The sequence below is a fragment of the Sphaerodactylus townsendi genome, linkage group LG03 (genome assembly GCF_021028975.2).
Source record: "Sphaerodactylus townsendi isolate TG3544 linkage group LG03, MPM_Stown_v2.3, whole genome shotgun sequence".
Classification (NCBI taxonomy): domain Eukaryota; kingdom Metazoa; phylum Chordata; class Lepidosauria; order Squamata; family Sphaerodactylidae; genus Sphaerodactylus; species Sphaerodactylus townsendi.
In genome coordinates this window covers 11,818,347-11,840,554 of record NC_059427.1, presented here as the reverse complement: position 1 = coordinate 11,840,554, position 22,208 = coordinate 11,818,347, and the positions used below count along the sequence as shown (strand labels likewise).

Here is a 22,208-nt window from a genome sequence, read left to right as displayed (position 1 = left end):
AATTATGAAATAAACTATATTAGTCCTCATTAAATCAGACTGCCAATGATCTACCTGGAGTCACGTTTTTAAAACCATAAACTTGTCCATGATTCTTTCAAAACACAATAAAAAAGAACCGCAAGAATGGACAGACGACTGAGTCTCTCTGACTTAACTTTCTAACCTTTTCCAACGTGGCAAAGGCACATTTTTAAGGTACATTTTTTAATGCTCCCCATGTCTTTTAACACACTATTTCCACTGACCAGACGGGTTTTTCAGGTTTCTTTGAAACAATATAGGTTGTTTGTCTTGTTGACAGATTAATTGCGCTTCTACGATTCTAATTGTAAGCTAGCAGCCTGAATAGTCCAGACTTTCCCAAGCTTATCAGAGTTCAGAAGCTAAGGAGGGTCAGCCTTGGTCAGTACTTGGATGGGAGACCACCAAGGAAGTCCAGGTTGCTATGCAGGCAATGGCAAACTACCTCTTGCCTTGAAAACCTACAAGAGGTCGAATCCCCACCACCTTCTAACCCAGGTTTCAGAACGCAATCTAACCAGGTTTCTTGGACAGCCTCCCCATTGCTTCTGCGTCAGATTCTGTTTCTGGCGCTCGTTCTCCCCGTTAACACGCGTCCCGCCAGAACCTGGCTGCAAGTGGAGTAGACAGCATTGGCACGGTTCTGAGCTGATCCGAGGGGAGGGACAAGGGTTGAAACCGCTTGAATTTTTTCCCGCCGTGGAGCACGACGCAGCATTCGGGGAACCAATCATCGCTCCCTGCGCTGATGCAATGCGCGCGCAGGATGTTTCCGGGTTTACCGTTTGGTCGTGTTTTTGCGCATGCGCAATCGCAAGGGACCGTCCACCCATCTACCGATAAAACATTTATACGATAAAACGTGAAAAATCACTGGTAACACATTGAGCGGCATAGGCATTCCTAAAGATAAACGTGTGACGTTTACACGGTTGTTTTTTGTTCACGCCAAAACTGGGAAATGTTCTACGGGGGACGGGGGGAGGTCCCGCCCCATCAAGGGATGCCAGCCAATCAGGGGAGACCAGAGAAGCGAGATCCCCTGGTGGGGATTGCTAAGAGTTCTGAAACCGGATGTGTCTGCTATGGGCTCACTGCGGTGGGGAGGGAGAAACTCCGATGAAGAGGACATGGTTTCACAACAAACAGGTTTGGATCTGTGTGCAATTTTCAAGTGGGGATTCGACCTAGAGTCACCATATGTTGGCTTCGACTTGATGGCACTCAACTGTTGTTATATTAATTATAAGATTCTTTGCATAAGGATAGGTGAGGCAGACTTTGTGAAAGAAATACAATAAAGCTTGTAACCCCAACAGTGAGAGTGGGATAATGACTAAAAGTGACTCTATTTTGAAACTGCCTTTAACAATCTGATGGGGACAAAAATCCATCCATCTCCATCTTGCAGGCGTTCATACAAAGGCCGTTTCCGCATGTGCCAAAAAAGCCGGTGAAAGGACAGTTGAAAGTAGCATTATAGGCGGGGAGTTCTCATGGCTGTCACTGCAGAAATGACGATGCAGCGATGCTCCAGTGGGCCCACAACAGTTTATTTGAAAATCGCTCACCAAGCATGTCTTTTCAACAATGGCACTCCGCAGACAGCATCGTGCGAAGCACCCGCCAGGAATCATGCCACAGAGCCCACCCCCCACAATGGCGGCCCACAATGGCCAATCCTGGCGCTGGATGCCCGTGACGTCTACCCTGGGGAAAAAAGAGTGCCGTTTGCAAAGCGCAGCCGTGAGAAGCGCTGAGGTTCAGCCGATGCACTACCTGTCTAGGTGTAGGGGTGAGCCAGCGAACCCGGCAGAGCTCCAGACAGAGCACAGGAATGCCTGCGCCATCTGTTGCCTTCCAAGCGCCGACACTCATTCCCGTCATAAGAGACCTCAGACTCATGGGTCACAAAGACAACCTGGACAAAGGGACAAAAAGTGCATACCCCTGCAAGTATGGAGTTTCAGGAACGCTTCCTCCCGCACACGTACGCAGCCCCGCGATTCGGCCGAGCAGGCAGCAACATTCTCCCGCTCTCCCACCTTCCGCAAAACCCTAATAAAAGGTGCCAGGGACCCCAGTTCGGCAGAGAAGCCAGATCCACGGATCACGCCATATCGCCACTGGCTTCTCTCCACCGGATGATATCGCTGCATCTCGCCTATTCCTTGCGTCGCCCGTAACGACTTCATGCAGGGAGCGCCCGCCCAAGCAAAAGCTTCGTTGCGGCAACGTTGCCGCCAATAACACCAATGGCACAACGCTGTGACTGGCTGCACAGAAACGGCCAAACAGTACTCACAGCTCAGTAAAAACTTCAGCAAAACATCAGATGCATTCAGACATCCCAAAAAGATAATCATGGGGCAGATCTTAAGATTTGCCATGATAGATAAGAGACCCAGTTTGTTTGTCTGTGTCTTCCTTTTTCCTTGTGTTAACAATTGTAGGTCCATATTTTTGAGAATGTCTGGCACAAACACCAGTTCCCGTGATGTCTGAATAGGTACGCAGCGTAAAGTGGAGACAAGATGAATTCTAAAATACAGTAAAGGTGAAGTTGAGATCCCAGTTTGTGGGGGAAAAACACACACCAATTCGCCCCAGCACTTGCAGTGGGAGACGGTTTCAAGGTTTCTCAAACCCCGAAGTCTTATTGGTATCCTGTGCCTGAGAGTATCAAGGCAGCATGAAAACAAAATACCTGTTGCAGCAAAATCGGGATTGATTTGTTTATTGTAGCTGCTAGAATATATGGGGTGCTAACTCTGGGTTGGGAAAGTCCTATAGATTTGGGAGGGCAAGTTTTTTTTTGGGGGGGGGGGATCTTAGCAGGGCATAATACCATAGAGTCTGCCTTCTAAAGTAGCCATTTTCTCAGTGGTGGGATTCAAATAATTTAACAATTGGTTGTTTGCAAGCACCATTTTTAACAACCGGTTCTGCCGAAGTGGTGCAAACCTGCTGAATCCCACCACTGAATTTTCTCCAGGGGAACTGATCCTTGTAGTCTGGAGATCCATTGTAATTCAGGACAGCTCTAGCTTTCACCTGGGGGGGATTGGCAACCTTACATAGCCACTGCTTGAGAGAGAGAGAGAGAGCAGAGAGAGAGAGAGCAGAGAGCAGAGAGAGAGAGAGAGCAGAGAGAGAGCAGAGAGAGAGAGCAGGGGTAGAGATTTTAGTATTTCCAAATGGCTCTCCTCACATTACCCACCCCTACGCCCCAGCTGAATTTCAAAGGGGCTCTACTGCACTGGCCCTTTTAAACATTTTCTGACCATATTAGATGTGACCACGGTGTGTGGGGGGAGGGAGGCGGGGGGGGTAGTTGCTTTTGTTTTCACATCTCTGATCCAAATTAGGAGGTAGAGGATTTAAAATACATCAACAGAGGCATGTGAGGGAGAGAGATGGGAACCTCCCCCCTCTTCCCAGCCTCACCTTCCTACTCTACATCACCCCAAACACACTTCTGGCTGGCAAATGAACTAGGGAGGCAAGTATTTATTTATTTATTTATTTATTCATTCATTCATTCATTTATTTAGTAATTAATTAATTAATTAATTAATTAATTAATTAAATTTATAGGCCGCCTCGTCCCCGAAGTACTTAAAAGCACGTGAAAAACCAACATGGAAGCAACCTCATCATGGCCGACTGCGCACAGTGAGGTTCCCACGACTTCAAAGAGAATTGGCCTCAGAGTCTTTCTCTTGGGGTATGTTCAGCATTATTACCACCGTCCTGTTTGCCGCGGGGCACGCATTGCTGCAGCAGACATTTGCCTCCACCACGCAGCAAACACTTTGTGTGTAATCAGCCCATATTTAATTCTGGCTCTGGTTTTGGAATGTGTCACTTGTGAATGCCGCTCGTTAACTTGGACAAACAATTCTGCATTATGGTGCGTCATGCCCAGACAGTCGCTTGTGTTGTTTTCCAGTTCTGTAATCTTAATCCTGCGGCGTTGTTTACTGGATATCTTATGCTGTCGAACTGAATTGTTTTCTATATTTTGTAATCCTCAACTCTTAGTGAGGAGGGCAGATTATCGATAAAGTTATACTTTGCATATGAATCGCAGCTAGGCTTGCCACCCCACCTTGGTTCGATGCTTCCAACAATGCTTTGAAGCACAGAAATCAAGCAGCTGAAACTTTTCCCTAGTTAAATGCCAGAAAAGCCTCCCCTAACAAATTGCACGCTATGAGCTGTTGCTAAAGGCACAGGAGCCCAGCCAATAAAGTAGGCGGCACCTCTACAGCATCAGGAAATAATGAAATCAAGGTCAGGGTTTGCTTGCAAAACAGCCAGAGATTCATAATCCTTGTGCAGAAGTTCTCAAGATTTCTTGGCTGAGATCCACTAGGCAGAGCAGAAATTGGTTAGAATTTGTTGCATCGACACACCCTGATTCACGCACACAGACACAATCCTCCTCAGTCATTTATTTGTTCCTTTGTGTCTTCCCGCACCCAGGACCCGGTGCGGGAAGTCAGTGTTGTTGAGCTGATAGGGAACAGCGACCACAATTCTGTCAGATTCAGTATCTCTGCATGCGAATAAGTGACAACTACTAATGTAGTTACATTTGCCTTCAGAAAGGGAAATTTCTCAAAGATGAGGGGGATAGTGCGCAGGAAGCTGAAAGGGAAAATCAAGAGAGTCAAACCCCCCCCCCCCACCCCCCCCCCCCCCCACCCCCCCCCCCCCCCACCCCCCCCCCCCCCCACCCCCCCCCCCCCCCACCCCCCCCCCCCCCCACCCCCCCCCCCCCCCACCCCCCCCCCCCCCCACCCCCCCCCCCCCCCACCCCCCCCCCCCCCCACCCCCCCCCCCCCCCACCCCCCCCCCCCCCCACCCCCCCCCCCCCCCACCCCCCCCCCCCCCCACCCCCCCCCCCCCCCACCCCCCCCCCCCCCCACCCCCCCCCCCCCCCACCCCCCCCCCCCCCCACCCCCCCCCCCCCCCACCCCCCCCCCCCCCCACCCCCCCCCCCCCCCACCCCCCCCCCCCCCCACCCCCCCCCCCCCCCACCCCCCCCCCCCCCCACCCCCCCCCCCCCCCACCCCCCCCCCCCCCCACCCCCCCCCCCCCCCACCCCCCCCCCCCCCCACCCCCCCCCCCCCCCACCCCCCCCCCCCCCCACCCCCCCCCCCCCCCACCCCCCCCCCCCCCCACCCCCCCCCCCCCCCACCCCCCCCCCCCCCCACCCCCCCCCCCCCCCACCCCCCCCCCCCCCCACCCCCCCCCCCCCCCACCCCCCCCCCCCCCCACCCCCCCCCCCCCCCACCCCCCCCCCCCCCCACCCCCCCCCCCCCCCACCCCCCCCCCCCCCCACCCCCCCCCCCCCCCACCCCCCCCCCCCCCCACCCCCCCCCCCCCCCACCCCCCCCCCCCCCCACCCCCCCCCCCCCCCACCCCCCCCCCCCCCCACCCCCCCCCCCCCCCACCCCCCCCCCCCCCCACCCCCCCCCCCCCCCACCCCCCCCCCCCCCCACCCCCCCCCCCCCCCACCCCCCCCCCCCCCCACCCCCCCCCCCCCCCACCCCCCCCCCCCCCCACCCCCCCCCCCCCCCACCCCCCCCCCCCCCCACCCCCCCCCCCCCCCACCCCCCCCCCCCCCCACCCCCCCCCCCCCCCACCCCCCCCCCCCCCCACCCCCCCCCCCCCCCACCCCCCCCCCCCCCCACCCCCCCCCCCCCCCACCCCCCCCCCCCCCCACCCCCCCCCCCCCCCACCCCCCCCCCCCCCCACCCCCCCCCCCCCCCACCCCCCCCCCCCCCCACCCCCCCCCCCCCCCACCCCCCCCCCCCCCCACCCCCCCCCCCCCCCACCCCCCCCCCCCCCCACCCCCCCCCCCCCCCACCCCCCCCCCCCCCCACCCCCCCCCCCCCCCACCCCCCCCCCCCCCCACCCCCCCCCCCCCCCACCCCCCCCCCCCCCCACCCCCCCCCCCCCCCACCCCCCCCCCCCCCCACCCCCCCCCCCCCCCACCCCCCCCCCCCCCCACCCCCCCCCCCCCCCACCCCCCCCCCCCCCCACCCCCCCCCCCCCCCACCCCCCCCCCCCCCCACCCCCCCCCCCCCCCACCCCCCCCCCCCCCCACCCCCCCCCCCCCCCACCCCCCCCCCCCCCCACCCCCCCCCCCCCCCACCCCCCCCCCCCCCCACCCCCCCCCCCCCCCACCCCCCCCCCCCCCCACCCCCCCCCCCCCCCACCCCCCCCCCCCCCCACCCCCCCCCCCCCCCACCCCCCCCCCCCCCCACCCCCCCCCCCCCCCACCCCCCCCCCCCCCCACCCCCCCCCCCCCCCACCCCCCCCCCCCCCCACCCCCCCCCCCCCCCACCCCCCCCCCCCCCCACCCCCCCCCCCCCCCACCCCCCCCCCCCCCCACCCCCCCCCCCCCCCACCCCCCCCCCCCCCCACCCCCCCCCCCCCCCACCCCCCCCCCCCCCCACCCCCCCCCCCCCCCACCCCCCCCCCCCCCCACCCCCCCCCCCCCCCACCCCCCCCCCCCCCCACCCCCCCCCCCCCCCACCCCCCCCCCCCCCCACCCCCCCCCCCCCCCACCCCCCCCCCCCCCCACCCCCCCCCCCCCCCACCCCCCCCCCCCCCCACCCCCCCCCCCCCCCACCCCCCCCCCCCCCCACCCCCCCCCCCCCCCACCCCCCCCCCCCCCCACCCCCCCCCCCCCCCACCCCCCCCCCCCCCCACCCCCCCCCCCCCCCACCCCCCCCCCCCCCCACCCCCCCCCCCCCCCACCCCCCCCCCCCCCCACCCCCCCCCCCCCCCACCCCCCCCCCCCCCCACCCCCCCCCCCCCCCACCCCCCCCCCCCCCCACCCCCCCCCCCCCCCACCCCCCCCCCCCCCCACCCCCCCCCCCCCCCACCCCCCCCCCCCCCCACCCCCCCCCCCCCCCACCCCCCCCCCCCCCCACCCCCCCCCCCCCCCACCCCCCCCCCCCCCCACCCCCCCCCCCCCCCACCCCCCCCCCCCCCCACCCCCCCCCCCCCCCACCCCCCCCCCCCCCCACCCCCCCCCCCCCCCACCCCCCCCCCCCCCCACCCCCCCCCCCCCCCACCCCCCCCCCCCCCCACCCCCCCCCCCCCCCACCCCCCCCCCCCCCCACCCCCCCCCCCCCCCACCCCCCCCCCCCCCCACCCCCCCCCCCCCCCACCCCCCCCCCCCCCCACCCCCCCCCCCCCCCACCCCCCCCCCCCCCCACCCCCCCCCCCCCCCACCCCCCCCCCCCCCCACCCCCCCCCCCCCCCACCCCCCCCCCCCCCCACCCCCCCCCCCCCCCACCCCCCCCCCCCCCCACCCCCCCCCCCCCCCACCCCCCCCCCCCCCCACCCCCCCCCCCCCCCACCCCCCCCCCCCCCCACCCCCCCCCCCCCCCACCCCCCCCCCCCCCCACCCCCCCCCCCCCCCACCCCCCCCCCCCCCCACCCCCCCCCCCCCCCACCCCCCCCCCCCCCCACCCCCCCCCCCCCCCACCCCCCCCCCCCCCCACCCCCCCCCCCCCCCACCCCCCCCCCCCCCCACCCCCCCCCCCCCCCACCCCCCCCCCCCCCCACCCCCCCCCCCCCCCACCCCCCCCCCCCCCCACCCCCCCCCCCCCCCACCCCCCCCCCCCCCCACCCCCCCCCCCCCCCACCCCCCCCCCCCCCCACCCCCCCCCCCCCCCACCCCCCCCCCCCCCCACCCCCCCCCCCCCCCACCCCCCCCCCCCCCCACCCCCCCCCCCCCCCACCCCCCCCCCCCCCCACCCCCCCCCCCCCCCACCCCCCCCCCCCCCCACCCCCCCCCCCCCCCACCCCCCCCCCCCCCCACCCCCCCCCCCCCCCACCCCCCCCCCCCCCCACCCCCCCCCCCCCCCACCCCCCCCCCCCCCCACCCCCCCCCCCCCCCACCCCCCCCCCCCCCCACCCCCCCCCCCCCCCACCCCCCCCCCCCCCCACCCCCCCCCCCCCCCACCCCCCCCCCCCCCCACCCCCCCCCCCCCCCACCCCCCCCCCCCCCCACCCCCCCCCCCCCCCACCCCCCCCCCCCCCCACCCCCCCCCCCCCCCACCCCCCCCCCCCCCCACCCCCCCCCCCCCCCACCCCCCCCCCCCCCCACCCCCCCCCCCCCCCACCCCCCCCCCCCCCCACCCCCCCCCCCCCCCACCCCCCCCCCCCCCCACCCCCCCCCCCCCCCACCCCCCCCCCCCCCCACCCCCCCCCCCCCCCACCCCCCCCCCCCCCCACCCCCCCCCCCCCCCACCCCCCCCCCCCCCCACCCCCCCCCCCCCCCACCCCCCCCCCCCCCCACCCCCCCCCCCCCCCACCCCCCCCCCCCCCCACCCCCCCCCCCCCCCACCCCCCCCCCCCCCCACCCCCCCCCCCCCCCACCCCCCCCCCCCCCCACCCCCCCCCCCCCCCACCCCCCCCCCCCCCCACCCCCCCCCCCCCCCACCCCCCCCCCCCCCCACCCCCCCCCCCCCCCACCCCCCCCCCCCCCCACCCCCCCCCCCCCCCACCCCCCCCCCCCCCCACCCCCCCCCCCCCCCACCCCCCCCCCCCCCCACCCCCCCCCCCCCCCACCCCCCCCCCCCCCCACCCCCCCCCCCCCCCACCCCCCCCCCCCCCCACCCCCCCCCCCCCCCACCCCCCCCCCCCCCCACCCCCCCCCCCCCCCACCCCCCCCCCCCCCCACCCCCCCCCCCCCCCACCCCCCCCCCCCCCCACCCCCCCCCCCCCCCACCCCCCCCCCCCCCCACCCCCCCCCCCCCCCACCCCCCCCCCCCCCCACCCCCCCCCCCCCCCACCCCCCCCCCCCCCCACCCCCCCCCCCCCCCACCCCCCCCCCCCCCCACCCCCCCCCCCCCCCACCCCCCCCCCCCCCCACCCCCCCCCCCCCCCACCCCCCCCCCCCCCCACCCCCCCCCCCCCCCACCCCCCCCCCCCCCCACCCCCCCCCCCCCCCACCCCCCCCCCCCCCCACCCCCCCCCCCCCCCACCCCCCCCCCCCCCCACCCCCCCCCCCCCCCACCCCCCCCCCCCCCCACCCCCCCCCCCCCCCACCCCCCCCCCCCCCCACCCCCCCCCCCCCCCACCCCCCCCCCCCCCCACCCCCCCCCCCCCCCACCCCCCCCCCCCCCCACCCCCCCCCCCCCCCACCCCCCCCCCCCCCCACCCCCCCCCCCCCCCACCCCCCCCCCCCCCCACCCCCCCCCCCCCCCACCCCCCCCCCCCCCCACCCCCCCCCCCCCCCACCCCCCCCCCCCCCCACCCCCCCCCCCCCCCACCCCCCCCCCCCCCCACCCCCCCCCCCCCCCACCCCCCCCCCCCCCCACCCCCCCCCCCCCCCACCCCCCCCCCCCCCCACCCCCCCCCCCCCCCACCCCCCCCCCCCCCCACCCCCCCCCCCCCCCACCCCCCCCCCCCCCCACCCCCCCCCCCCCCCACCCCCCCCCCCCCCCACCCCCCCCCCCCCCCACCCCCCCCCCCCCCCACCCCCCCCCCCCCCCACCCCCCCCCCCCCCCACCCCCCCCCCCCCCCACCCCCCCCCCCCCCCACCCCCCCCCCCCCCCACCCCCCCCCCCCCCCACCCCCCCCCCCCCCCACCCCCCCCCCCCCCCACCCCCCCCCCCCCCCACCCCCCCCCCCCCCCACCCCCCCCCCCCCCCACCCCCCCCCCCCCCCACCCCCCCCCCCCCCCACCCCCCCCCCCCCCCACCCCCCCCCCCCCCCACCCCCCCCCCCCCCCACCCCCCCCCCCCCCCACCCCCCCCCCCCCCCACCCCCCCCCCCCCCCACCCCCCCCCCCCCCCACCCCCCCCCCCCCCCACCCCCCCCCCCCCCCACCCCCCCCCCCCCCCACCCCCCCCCCCCCCCACCCCCCCCCCCCCCCACCCCCCCCCCCCCCCACCCCCCCCCCCCCCCACCCCCCCCCCCCCCCACCCCCCCCCCCCCCCACCCCCCCCCCCCCCCACCCCCCCCCCCCCCCACCCCCCCCCCCCCCCACCCCCCCCCCCCCCCACCCCCCCCCCCCCCCACCCCCCCCCCCCCCCACCCCCCCCCCCCCCCACCCCCCCCCCCCCCCACCCCCCCCCCCCCCCACCCCCCCCCCCCCCCACCCCCCCCCCCCCCCACCCCCCCCCCCCCCCACCCCCCCCCCCCCCCACCCCCCCCCCCCCCCACCCCCCCCCCCCCCCACCCCCCCCCCCCCCCACCCCCCCCCCCCCCCACCCCCCCCCCCCCCCACCCCCCCCCCCCCCCACCCCCCCCCCCCCCCACCCCCCCCCCCCCCCACCCCCCCCCCCCCCCACCCCCCCCCCCCCCCACCCCCCCCCCCCCCCACCCCCCCCCCCCCCCACCCCCCCCCCCCCCCACCCCCCCCCCCCCCCACCCCCCCCCCCCCCCACCCCCCCCCCCCCCCACCCCCCCCCCCCCCCACCCCCCCCCCCCCCCACCCCCCCCCCCCCCCACCCCCCCCCCCCCCCACCCCCCCCCCCCCCCACCCCCCCCCCCCCCCACCCCCCCCCCCCCCCACCCCCCCCCCCCCCCACCCCCCCCCCCCCCCACCCCCCCCCCCCCCCACCCCCCCCCCCCCCCACCCCCCCCCCCCCCCACCCCCCCCCCCCCCCACCCCCCCCCCCCCCCACCCCCCCCCCCCCCCACCCCCCCCCCCCCCCACCCCCCCCCCCCCCCACCCCCCCCCCCCCCCACCCCCCCCCCCCCCCACCCCCCCCCCCCCCCACCCCCCCCCCCCCCCACCCCCCCCCCCCCCCACCCCCCCCCCCCCCCACCCCCCCCCCCCCCCACCCCCCCCCCCCCCCACCCCCCCCCCCCCCCACCCCCCCCCCCCCCCACCCCCCCCCCCCCCCACCCCCCCCCCCCCCCACCCCCCCCCCCCCCCACCCCCCCCCCCCCCCACCCCCCCCCCCCCCCACCCCCCCCCCCCCCCACCCCCCCCCCCCCCCACCCCCCCCCCCCCCCACCCCCCCCCCCCCCCACCCCCCCCCCCCCCCACCCCCCCCCCCCCCCACCCCCCCCCCCCCCCACCCCCCCCCCCCCCCACCCCCCCCCCCCCCCACCCCCCCCCCCCCCCACCCCCCCCCCCCCCCACCCCCCCCCCCCCCCACCCCCCCCCCCCCCCACCCCCCCCCCCCCCCACCCCCCCCCCCCCCCACCCCCCCCCCCCCCCACCCCCCCCCCCCCCCACCCCCCCCCCCCCCCACCCCCCCCCCCCCCCACCCCCCCCCCCCCCCACCCCCCCCCCCCCCCACCCCCCCCCCCCCCCACCCCCCCCCCCCCCCACCCCCCCCCCCCCCCACCCCCCCCCCCCCCCACCCCCCCCCCCCCCCACCCCCCCCCCCCCCCACCCCCCCCCCCCCCCACCCCCCCCCCCCCCCACCCCCCCCCCCCCCCACCCCCCCCCCCCCCCACCCCCCCCCCCCCCCACCCCCCCCCCCCCCCACCCCCCCCCCCCCCCACCCCCCCCCCCCCCCACCCCCCCCCCCCCCCACCCCCCCCCCCCCCCACCCCCCCCCCCCCCCACCCCCCCCCCCCCCCACCCCCCCCCCCCCCCACCCCCCCCCCCCCCCACCCCCCCCCCCCCCCACCCCCCCCCCCCCCCACCCCCCCCCCCCCCCACCCCCCCCCCCCCCCACCCCCCCCCCCCCCCACCCCCCCCCCCCCCCACCCCCCCCCCCCCCCACCCCCCCCCCCCCCCACCCCCCCCCCCCCCCACCCCCCCCCCCCCCCACCCCCCCCCCCCCCCACCCCCCCCCCCCCCCACCCCCCCCCCCCCCCACCCCCCCCCCCCCCCACCCCCCCCCCCCCCCACCCCCCCCCCCCCCCACCCCCCCCCCCCCCCACCCCCCCCCCCCCCCACCCCCCCCCCCCCCCACCCCCCCCCCCCCCCACCCCCCCCCCCCCCCACCCCCCCCCCCCCCCACCCCCCCCCCCCCCCACCCCCCCCCCCCCCCACCCCCCCCCCCCCCCACCCCCCCCCCCCCCCACCCCCCCCCCCCCCCACCCCCCCCCCCCCCCACCCCCCCCCCCCCCCACCCCCCCCCCCCCCCACCCCCCCCCCCCCCCACCCCCCCCCCCCCCCACCCCCCCCCCCCCCCACCCCCCCCCCCCCCCACCCCCCCCCCCCCCCACCCCCCCCCCCCCCCACCCCCCCCCCCCCCCACCCCCCCCCCCCCCCACCCCCCCCCCCCCCCACCCCCCCCCCCCCCCACCCCCCCCCCCCCCCACCCCCCCCCCCCCCCACCCCCCCCCCCCCCCACCCCCCCCCCCCCCCACCCCCCCCCCCCCCCACCCCCCCCCCCCCCCACCCCCCCCCCCCCCCACCCCCCCCCCCCCCCACCCCCCCCCCCCCCCACCCCCCCCCCCCCCCACCCCCCCCCCCCCCCACCCCCCCCCCCCCCCACCCCCCCCCCCCCCCACCCCCCCCCCCCCCCACCCCCCCCCCCCCCCACCCCCCCCCCCCCCCACCCCCCCCCCCCCCCACCCCCCCCCCCCCCCACCCCCCCCCCCCCCCACCCCCCCCCCCCCCCACCCCCCCCCCCCCCCACCCCCCCCCCCCCCCACCCCCCCCCCCCCCCACCCCCCCCCCCCCCCACCCCCCCCCCCCCCCACCCCCCCCCCCCCCCACCCCCCCCCCCCCCCACCCCCCCCCCCCCCCACCCCCCCCCCCCCCCACCCCCCCCCCCCCCCACCCCCCCCCCCCCCCACCCCCCCCCCCCCCCACCCCCCCCCCCCCCCACCCCCCCCCCCCCCCACCCCCCCCCCCCCCCACCCCCCCCCCCCCCCACCCCCCCCCCCCCCCACCCCCCCCCCCCCCCACCCCCCCCCCCCCCCACCCCCCCCCCCCCCCACCCCCCCCCCCCCCCACCCCCCCCCCCCCCCACCCCCCCCCCCCCCCACCCCCCCCCCCCCCCACCCCCCCCCCCCCCCACCCCCCCCCCCCCCCACCCCCCCCCCCCCCCACCCCCCCCCCCCCCCACCCCCCCCCCCCCCCACCCCCCCCCCCCCCCACCCCCCCCCCCCCCCACCCCCCCCCCCCCCCACCCCCCCCCCCCCCCACCCCCCCCCCCCCCCACCCCCCCCCCCCCCCACCCCCCCCCCCCCCCACCCCCCCCCCCCCCCACCCCCCCCCCCCCCCACCCCCCCCCCCCCCCACCCCCCCCCCCCCCCACCCCCCCCCCCCCCCACCCCCCCCCCCCCCCACCCCCCCCCCCCCCCACCCCCCCCCCCCCCCACCCCCCCCCCCCCCCACCCCCCCCCCCCCCCACCCCCCCCCCCCCCCACCCCCCCCCCCCCCCACCCCCCCCCCCCCCCACCCCCCCCCCCCCCCACCCCCCCCCCCCCCCACCCCCCCCCCCCCCCACCCCCCCCCCCCCCCACCCCCCCCCCCCCCCACCCCCCCCCCCCCCCACCCCCCCCCCCCCCCACCCCCCCCCCCCCCCACCCCCCCCCCCCCCCACCCCCCCCCCCCCCCACCCCCCCCCCCCCCCACCCCCCCCCCCCCCCACCCCCCCCCCCCCCCACCCCCCCCCCCCCCCACCCCCCCCCCCCCCCACCCCCCCCCCCCCCCACCCCCCCCCCCCCCCACCCCCCCCCCCCCCCACCCCCCCCCCCCCCCACCCCCCCCCCCCCCCACCCCCCCCCCCCCCCACCCCCCCCCCCCCCCACCCCCCCCCCCCCCCACCCCCCCCCCCCCCCACCCCCCCCCCCCCCCACCCCCCCCCCCCCCCACCCCCCCCCCCCCCCACCCCCCCCCCCCCCCACCCCCCCCCCCCCCCACCCCCCCCCCCCCCCACCCCCCCCCCCCCCCACCCCCCCCCCCCCCCACCCCCCCCCCCCCCCACCCCCCCCCCCCCCCACCCCCCCCCCCCCCCACCCCCCCCCCCCCCCACCCCCCCCCCCCCCCACCCCCCCCCCCCCCCACCCCCCCCCCCCCCCACCCCCCCCCCCCCCCACCCCCCCCCCCCCCCACCCCCCCCCCCCCCCACCCCCCCCCCCCCCCACCCCCCCCCCCCCCCACCCCCCCCCCCCCCCACCCCCCCCCCCCCCCACCCCCCCCCCCCCCCACCCCCCCCCCCCCCCACCCCCCCCCCCCCCCACCCCCCCCCCCCCCCACCCCCCCCCCCCCCCACCCCCCCCCCCCCCCACCCCCCCCCCCCCCCACCCCCCCCCCCCCCCACCCCCCCCCCCCCCCACCCCCCCCCCCCCCCACCCCCCCCCCCCCCCACCCCCCCCCCCCCCCACCCCCCCCCCCCCCCACCCCCCCCCCCCCCCACCCCCCCCCCCCCCCACCCCCCCCCCCCCCCACCCCCCCCCCCCCCCACCCCCCCCCCCCCCCACCCCCCCCCCCCCCCACCCCCCCCCCCCCCCACCCCCCCCCCCCCCCACCCCCCCCCCCCCCCACCCCCCCCCCCCCCCACCCCCCCCCCCCCCCACCCCCCCCCCCCCCCACCCCCCCCCCCCCCCACCCCCCCCCCCCCCCACCCCCCCCCCCCCCCACCCCCCCCCCCCCCCACCCCCCCCCCCCCCCACCCCCCCCCCCCCCCACCCCCCCCCCCCCCCACCCCCCCCCCCCCCCACCCCCCCCCCCCCCCACCCCCCCCCCCCCCCACCCCCCCCCCCCCCCACCCCCCCCCCCCCCCACCCCCCCCCCCCCCCACCCCCCCCCCCCCCCACCCCCCCCCCCCCCCACCCCCCCCCCCCCCCACCCCCCCCCCCCCCCACCCCCCCCCCCCCCCACCCCCCCCCCCCCCCACCCCCCCCCCCCCCCACCCCCCCCCCCCCCCACCCCCCCCCCCCCCCACCCCCCCCCCCCCCCACCCCCCCCCCCCCCCACCCCCCCCCCCCCCCACCCCCCCCCCCCCCCACCCCCCCCCCCCCCCACCCCCCCCCCCCCCCACCCCCCCCCCCCCCCACCCCCCCCCCCCCCCACCCCCCCCCCCCCCCACCCCCCCCCCCCCCCACCCCCCCCCCCCCCCACCCCCCCCCCCCCCCACCCCCCCCCCCCCCCACCCCCCCCCCCCCCCACCCCCCCCCCCCCCCACCCCCCCCCCCCCCCACCCCCCCCCCCCCCCACCCCCCCCCCCCCCCACCCCCCCCCCCCCCCACCCCCCCCCCCCCCCACCCCCCCCCCCCCCCACCCCCCCCCCCCCCCACCCCCCCCCCCCCCCACCCCCCCCCCCCCCCACCCCCCCCCCCCCCCACCCCCCCCCCCCCCCACCCCCCCCCCCCCCCACCCCCCCCCCCCCCCACCCCCCCCCCCCCCCACCCCCCCCCCCCCCCACCCCCCCCCCCCCCCACCCCCCCCCCCCCCCACCCCCCCCCCCCCCCACCCCCCCCCCCCCCCACCCCCCCCCCCCCCCACCCCCCCCCCCCCCCACCCCCCCCCCCCCCCACCCCCCCCCCCCCCCACCCCCCCCCCCCCCCACCCCCCCCCCCCCCCACCCCCCCCCCCCCCCACCCCCCCCCCCCCCCACCCCCCCCCCCCCCCACCCCCCCCCCCCCCCACCCCCCCCCCCCCCCACCCCCCCCCCCCCCCACCCCCCCCCCCCCCCACCCCCCCCCCCCCCCACCCCCCCCCCCCCCCACCCCCCCCCCCCCCCACCCCCCCCCCCCCCCACCCCCCCCCCCCCCCACCCCCCCCCCCCCCCACCCCCCCCCCCCCCCACCCCCCCCCCCCCCCACCCCCCCCCCCCCCCACCCCCCCCCCCCCCCACCCCCCCCCCCCCCCACCCCCCCCCCCCCCCACCCCCCCCCCCCCCCACCCCCCCCCCCCCCCACCCCCCCCCCCCCCCACCCCCCCCCCCCCCCACCCCCCCCCCCCCCCACCCCCCCCCCCCCCCACCCCCCCCCCCCCCCACCCCCCCCCCCCCCCACCCCCCCCCCCCCCCACCCCCCCCCCCCCCCACCCCCCCCCCCCCCCACCCCCCCCCCCCCCCACCCCCCCCCCCCCCCACCCCCCCCCCCCCCCACCCCCCCCCCCCCCCACCCCCCCCCCCCCCCACCCCCCCCCCCCCCCACCCCCCCCCCCCCCCACCCCCCCCCCCCCCCACCCCCCCCCCCCCCCACCCCCCCCCCCCCCCACCCCCCCCCCCCCCCACCCCCCCCCCCCCCCACCCCCCCCCCCCCCCACCCCCCCCCCCCCCCACCCCCCCCCCCCCCCACCCCCCCCCCCCCCCACCCCCCCCCCCCCCCACCCCCCCCCCCCCCCACCCCCCCCCCCCCCCACCCCCCCCCCCCCCCACCCCCCCCCCCCCCCACCCCCCCCCCCCCCCACCCCCCCCCCCCCCCACCCCCCCCCCCCCCCACCCCCCCCCCCCCCCACCCCCCCCCCCCCCCACCCCCCCCCCCCCCCACCCCCCCCCCCCCCCACCCCCCCCCCCCCCCACCCCCCCCCCCCCCCACCCCCCCCCCCCCCCACCCCCCCCCCCCCCCACCCCCCCCCCCCCCCACCCCCCCCCCCCCCCACCCCCCCCCCCCCCCACCCCCCCCCCCCCCCACCCCCCCCCCCCCCCACCCCCCCCCCCCCCCACCCCCCCCCCCCCCCACCCCCCCCCCCCCCCACCCCCCCCCCCCCCCACCCCCCCCCCCCCCCACCCCCCCCCCCCCCCACCCCCCCCCCCCCCCACCCCCCCCCCCCCCCACCCCCCCCCCCCCCCACCCCCCCCCCCCCCCACCCCCCCCCCCCCCCACCCCCCCCCCCCCCCACCCCCCCCCCCCCCCACCCCCCCCCCCCCCCACCCCCCCCCCCCCCCACCCCCCCCCCCCCCCACCCCCCCCCCCCCCCACCCCCCCCCCCCCCCACCCCCCCCCCCCCCCACCCCCCCCCCCCCCCACCCCCCCCCCCCCCCACCCCCCCCCCCCCCCACCCCCCCCCCCCCCCACCCCCCCCCCCCCCCACCCCCCCCCCCCCCCACCCCCCCCCCCCCCCACCCCCCCCCCCCCCCACCCCCCCCCCCCCCCACCCCCCCCCCCCCCCACCCCCCCCCCCCCCCACCCCCCCCCCCCCCCACCCCCCCCCCCCCCCACCCCCCCCCCCCCCCACCCCCCCCCCCCCCCACCCCCCCCCCCCCCCACCCCCCCCCCCCCCCACCCCCCCCCCCCCCCACCCCCCCCCCCCCCCACCCCCCCCCCCCCCCACCCCCCCCCCCCCCCACCCCCCCCCCCCCCCACCCCCCCCCCCCCCCACCCCCCCCCCCCCCCACCCCCCCCCCCCCCCACCCCCCCCCCCCCCCACCCCCCCCCCCCCCCACCCCCCCCCCCCCCCACCCCCCCCCCCCCCCACCCCCCCCCCCCCCCACCCCCCCCCCCCCCCACCCCCCCCCCCCCCCACCCCCCCCCCCCCCCACCCCCCCCCCCCCCCACCCCCCCCCCCCCCCACCCCCCCCCCCCCCCACCCCCCCCCCCCCCCACCCCCCCCCCCCCCCACCCCCCCCCCCCCCCACCCCCCCCCCCCCCCACCCCCCCCCCCCCCCACCCCCCCCCCCCCCCACCCCCCCCCCCCCCCACCCCCCCCCCCCCCCACCCCCCCCCCCCCCCACCCCCCCCCCCCCCCACCCCCCCCCCCCCCCACCCCCCCCCCCCCCCACCCCCCCCCCCCCCCACCCCCCCCCCCCCCCACCCCCCCCCCCCCCCACCCCCCCCCCCCCCCACCCCCCCCCCCCCCCACCCCCCCCCCCCCCCACCCCCCCCCCCCCCCACCCCCCCCCCCCCCCACCCCCCCCCCCCCCCACCCCCCCCCCCCCCCACCCCCCCCCCCCCCCACCCCCCCCCCCCCCCACCCCCCCCCCCCCCCACCCCCCCCCCCCCCCACCCCCCCCCCCCCCCACCCCCCCCCCCCCCCACCCCCCCCCCCCCCCACCCCCCCCCCCCCCCACCCCCCCCCCCCCCCACCCCCCCCCCCCCCCACCCCCCCCCCCCCCCACCCCCCCCCCCCCCCACCCCCCCCCCCCCCCACCCCCCCCCCCCCCCACCCCCCCCCCCCCCCACCCCCCCCCCCCCCCACCCCCCCCCCCCCCCACCCCCCCCCCCCCCCACCCCCCCCCCCCCCCACCCCCCCCCCCCCCCACCCCCCCCCCCCCCCACCCCCCCCCCCCCCCACCCCCCCCCCCCCCCACCCCCCCCCCCCCCCACCCCCCCCCCCCCCCACCCCCCCCCCCCCCCACCCCCCCCCCCCCCCACCCCCCCCCCCCCCCACCCCCCCCCCCCCCCACCCCCCCCCCCCCCCACCCCCCCCCCCCCCCACCCCCCCCCCCCCCCACCCCCCCCCCCCCCCACCCCCCCCCCCCCCCACCCCCCCCCCCCCCCACCCCCCCCCCCCCCCACCCCCCCCCCCCCCCACCCCCCCCCCCCCCCACCCCCCCCCCCCCCCACCCCCCCCCCCCCCCACCCCCCCCCCCCCCCACCCCCCCCCCCCCCCACCCCCCCCCCCCCCCACCCCCCCCCCCCCCCACCCCCCCCCCCCCCCACCCCCCCCCCCCCCCACCCCCCCCCCCCCCCACCCCCCCCCCCCCCCACCCCCCCCCCCCCCCACCCCCCCCCCCCCCCACCCCCCCCCCCCCCCACCCCCCCCCCCCCCCACCCCCCCCCCCCCCCACCCCCCCCCCCCCCCACCCCCCCCCCCCCCCACCCCCCCCCCCCCCCACCCCCCCCCCCCCCCACCCCCCCCCCCCCCCACCCCCCCCCCCCCCCACCCCCCCCCCCCCCCACCCCCCCCCCCCCCCACCCCCCCCCCCCCCCACCCCCCCCCCCCCCCACCCCCCCCCCCCCCCACCCCCCCCCCCCCCCACCCCCCCCCCCCCCCACCCCCCCCCCCCCCCACCCCCCCCCCCCCCCACCCCCCCCCCCCCCCACCCCCCCCCCCCCCCACCCCCCCCCCCCCCCACCCCCCCCCCCCCCCACCCCCCCCCCCCCCCACCCCCCCCCCCCCCCACCCCCCCCCCCCCCCACCCCCCCCCCCCCCCACCCCCCCCCCCCCCCACCCCCCCCCCCCCCCACCCCCCCCCCCCCCCACCCCCCCCCCCCCCCACCCCCCCCCCCCCCCACCCCCCCCCCCCCCCACCCCCCCCCCCCCCCACCCCCCCCCCCCCCCACCCCCCCCCCCCCCCACCCCCCCCCCCCCCCACCCCCCCCCCCCCCCACCCCCCCCCCCCCCCACCCCCCCCCCCCCCCACCCCCCCCCCCCCCCACCCCCCCCCCCCCCCACCCCCCCCCCCCCCCACCCCCCCCCCCCCCCACCCCCCCCCCCCCCCACCCCCCCCCCCCCCCACCCCCCCCCCCCCCCACCCCCCCCCCCCCCCACCCCCCCCCCCCCCCACCCCCCCCCCCCCCCACCCCCCCCCCCCCCCACCCCCCCCCCCCCCCACCCCCCCCCCCCCCCACCCCCCCCCCCCCCCACCCCCCCCCCCCCCCACCCCCCCCCCCCCCCACCCCCCCCCCCCCCCACCCCCCCCCCCCCCCACCCCCCCCCCCCCCCACCCCCCCCCCCCCCCACCCCCCCCCCCCCCCACCCCCCCCCCCCCCCACCCCCCCCCCCCCCCACCCCCCCCCCCCCCCACCCCCCCCCCCCCCCACCCCCCCCCCCCCCCACCCCCCCCCCCCCCCACCCCCCCCCCCCCCCACCCCCCCCCCCCCCCACCCCCCCCCCCAAGAGACTGAACTAAAGCCCCACCTCTCAGGACAAAAGCCCCACCTCTAGGACAAAGAGGAACAAGAGATGAACTCTGTTAATCCCTGTTAAGCCCCACCTTCCAGATTCAGCAGCCTTACAAGCAGCAGCAAGCGGCGGGGAGGGAGAAAGGTGAGAGAAGGATGTCCATGCATACCTGCGCCCCCACGCTATACTTGTTGATACCTTTGCCATTCCCCTCCCCCTCATAACAAACACCCTGTGAGGTAAGTGGGGCTGAGAGAGCTCAGAAGAACTGTGACTAGCCCAAGCTCACCCAGCTGGTGTGTGCTGGAGTGCACAGGCTAATCTGAATTCCCCAGATAAGACTCTACAGTTGGCAGAGCAGGGAATCAAACCCGGTTCCTGCTACTCCTATTGCACACATATTGGCCATGAGTGAAGTTGCAAACATATTGGCCATGATAGCAAAAGGGTGGGGGGGGAGGGGGAAGTATCCTGGGAGAAAAAGGAAATGCCTTGGTCACTTGCTGGAAGTTCTGCCCATAGAGGTCCTGGCAATTCCTAGAGTTACCTAGATGTGATAAGAGAGTTGTGGCAATTGTTTCCACCCACCAATCAGCTGAGTATCCATGGGCAAGGGCTGCAAATGTCTGGAGGACTCCCACCAAAAGTGGGCAAATGGAAACCCCATATTTTCTGGGTTCTCCTAAATACTACAAAGGCTTCCCAATACCCACGTGGAGAAAAACTGCTGCATGCAAGGAGCCAAGAACACCTTTTCCCCTCCCCATCTGCTCATTTCTAACTAAACCATCCACTAAAACTCTTGAATTATACTCATGAACACACCCTTCAAATGATAAAACTGCAGGACCTCTTGACTATAATGATATAAAAATAAGCACTGATTTAGTAGGTCTCATTGGAATTTTTGTAATTGGTCACTTTTGCCACAGCCAAATCTCCTCAGAGGCACTACTTTGCATTTCAGTGGGGGAAGACAGAAATTTCAGTGGGGAGGCGGGTGGGGAGAGTTCCGAGGTTAAATTCAGTAGGGTCCTGATTCTTACACTTGGATGGATTCTTCGCAGGCCAAATATAACAGGTGTAAGATGTGATATAAACCGTTTGAGAGGGGGGGGGGGGGGCTTTGCACGGGTCCTGTTCCCAAAACGAATTTGGCCCGTTTTATTTCCCTCAATCCGGGGTTTTCAAAGATTGCTCAACCAGCGATCCTTTTGCACAATCCCATGGTGGAGGCGCTCCTGCGCAGACACAACGGGCAGGAGACACCTTATTTCCCTCCCTTCCACCTGTTCACTTTCGGTTGCACGCCATCCACTGTCAGAGAGAATCTGCCTGCCTCCCAGTCTGTGTAGGTTGCCCAGCAGGTTGTGGGCAGATTTTCTGAAAGCCTGATAGTATACAAAGTCCAGGTCCAGATGCCGGGGCCCCTCCCCTTCCCTTGCATGCCACCCCTCACTCACTCCCCTCCCTTGCATGCCACCCCTCCCTCCCCTCCCCCTCCCTCCACTAGGGTGGGTGGATCAGGTCCAGATGCTGGGGCCCCTCCCCTTCCTTGAATGCCACTCTTCACTCCCTCCCCTTCCCTGCCACCCCTCCCTCCCCTCCCCCTCCCTCCGCTAGGGTGAGTGGATCAGGTCCAGATGCCTGGCCCCCTCCCCTTCCCTCCCTTGCATGCCACCCCTTACTCTGTTCCCTTGCATGCCATCCCTCCCTTCACTCCCCCTCCCTCCGCTAGGGTGAGTGGATCAGGTCCAGATGCCTGGCCCCCTCCCCTTCCCTCCCTTGCATGCCACCCCTTACTCTGTTCCCTTGCATGCCATCCCTCCCTTCACTCCCCCTCCCTCCGCTAGGGTGAGTGGATCAGGTCCAGATGCCTGGCCCCCTCCCCTTCCCTCCCTTGCATGCCACCCCTTACTCTGTTCCCTTGCATGCCATCCCTCCCTTCACTCCCCCTTCCTCCGCTAGGGTGAGTGGATCAGGTCCAGATGCCTGGCCCCCTCCCCTCCCTTGCATGCCACCCCTTACTCTGTTCCCTTGCATGCCATCCCTCCCTTCACTCCCCCTCCCTCCGCTAGGGTGAGTGGATCAGGTCCAGATGCCTGGCCCCCTCCCCTTCCCCTCCCTTGCATGCCACCCCTCACTTACTCCGCTCCCTTGCATGCCATCCCTCCCTCCACTCCCCCTCCCTCCGCTAGAATGGGTGTGCCAAGTCCAGACATGGTCCAGGTCCAGCTCCCACCCCTCCCTCCCACCCACGCATGTTTTCTCCCGGTGGCAGCGAGTACGACCGATCTGCAGCAACAATTTCATTATTGCCCAGCAGTTGCACGGGAGGTCCCTTTTTCTTCTTTTTTCCTTTTGTGTGTTGCACATGCGCAGCTACGCAGGTGCAGCCGATCAGTCTGTGGGACGATTGGCACAGCTGCGGGAGTTCACGTCTGTGTGCCTGCGCAACTATCCATGCGTTGCAGGAATTTTTTTTTTTAAAAAAAG

General features: G+C 79.4%; 1 protein-coding gene across 1 annotated transcript in view; it reads right to left on the bottom strand.

The window, feature by feature from the left end:
• LOC125428885 (zinc finger protein 271-like) overlaps nt 1-22,208 on the bottom strand; it is a 1,035,007-nt gene that overhangs the window by 1,001,726 nt on the left and 11,073 nt on the right. The gene's annotated exons all lie outside the window — the stretch shown is intronic.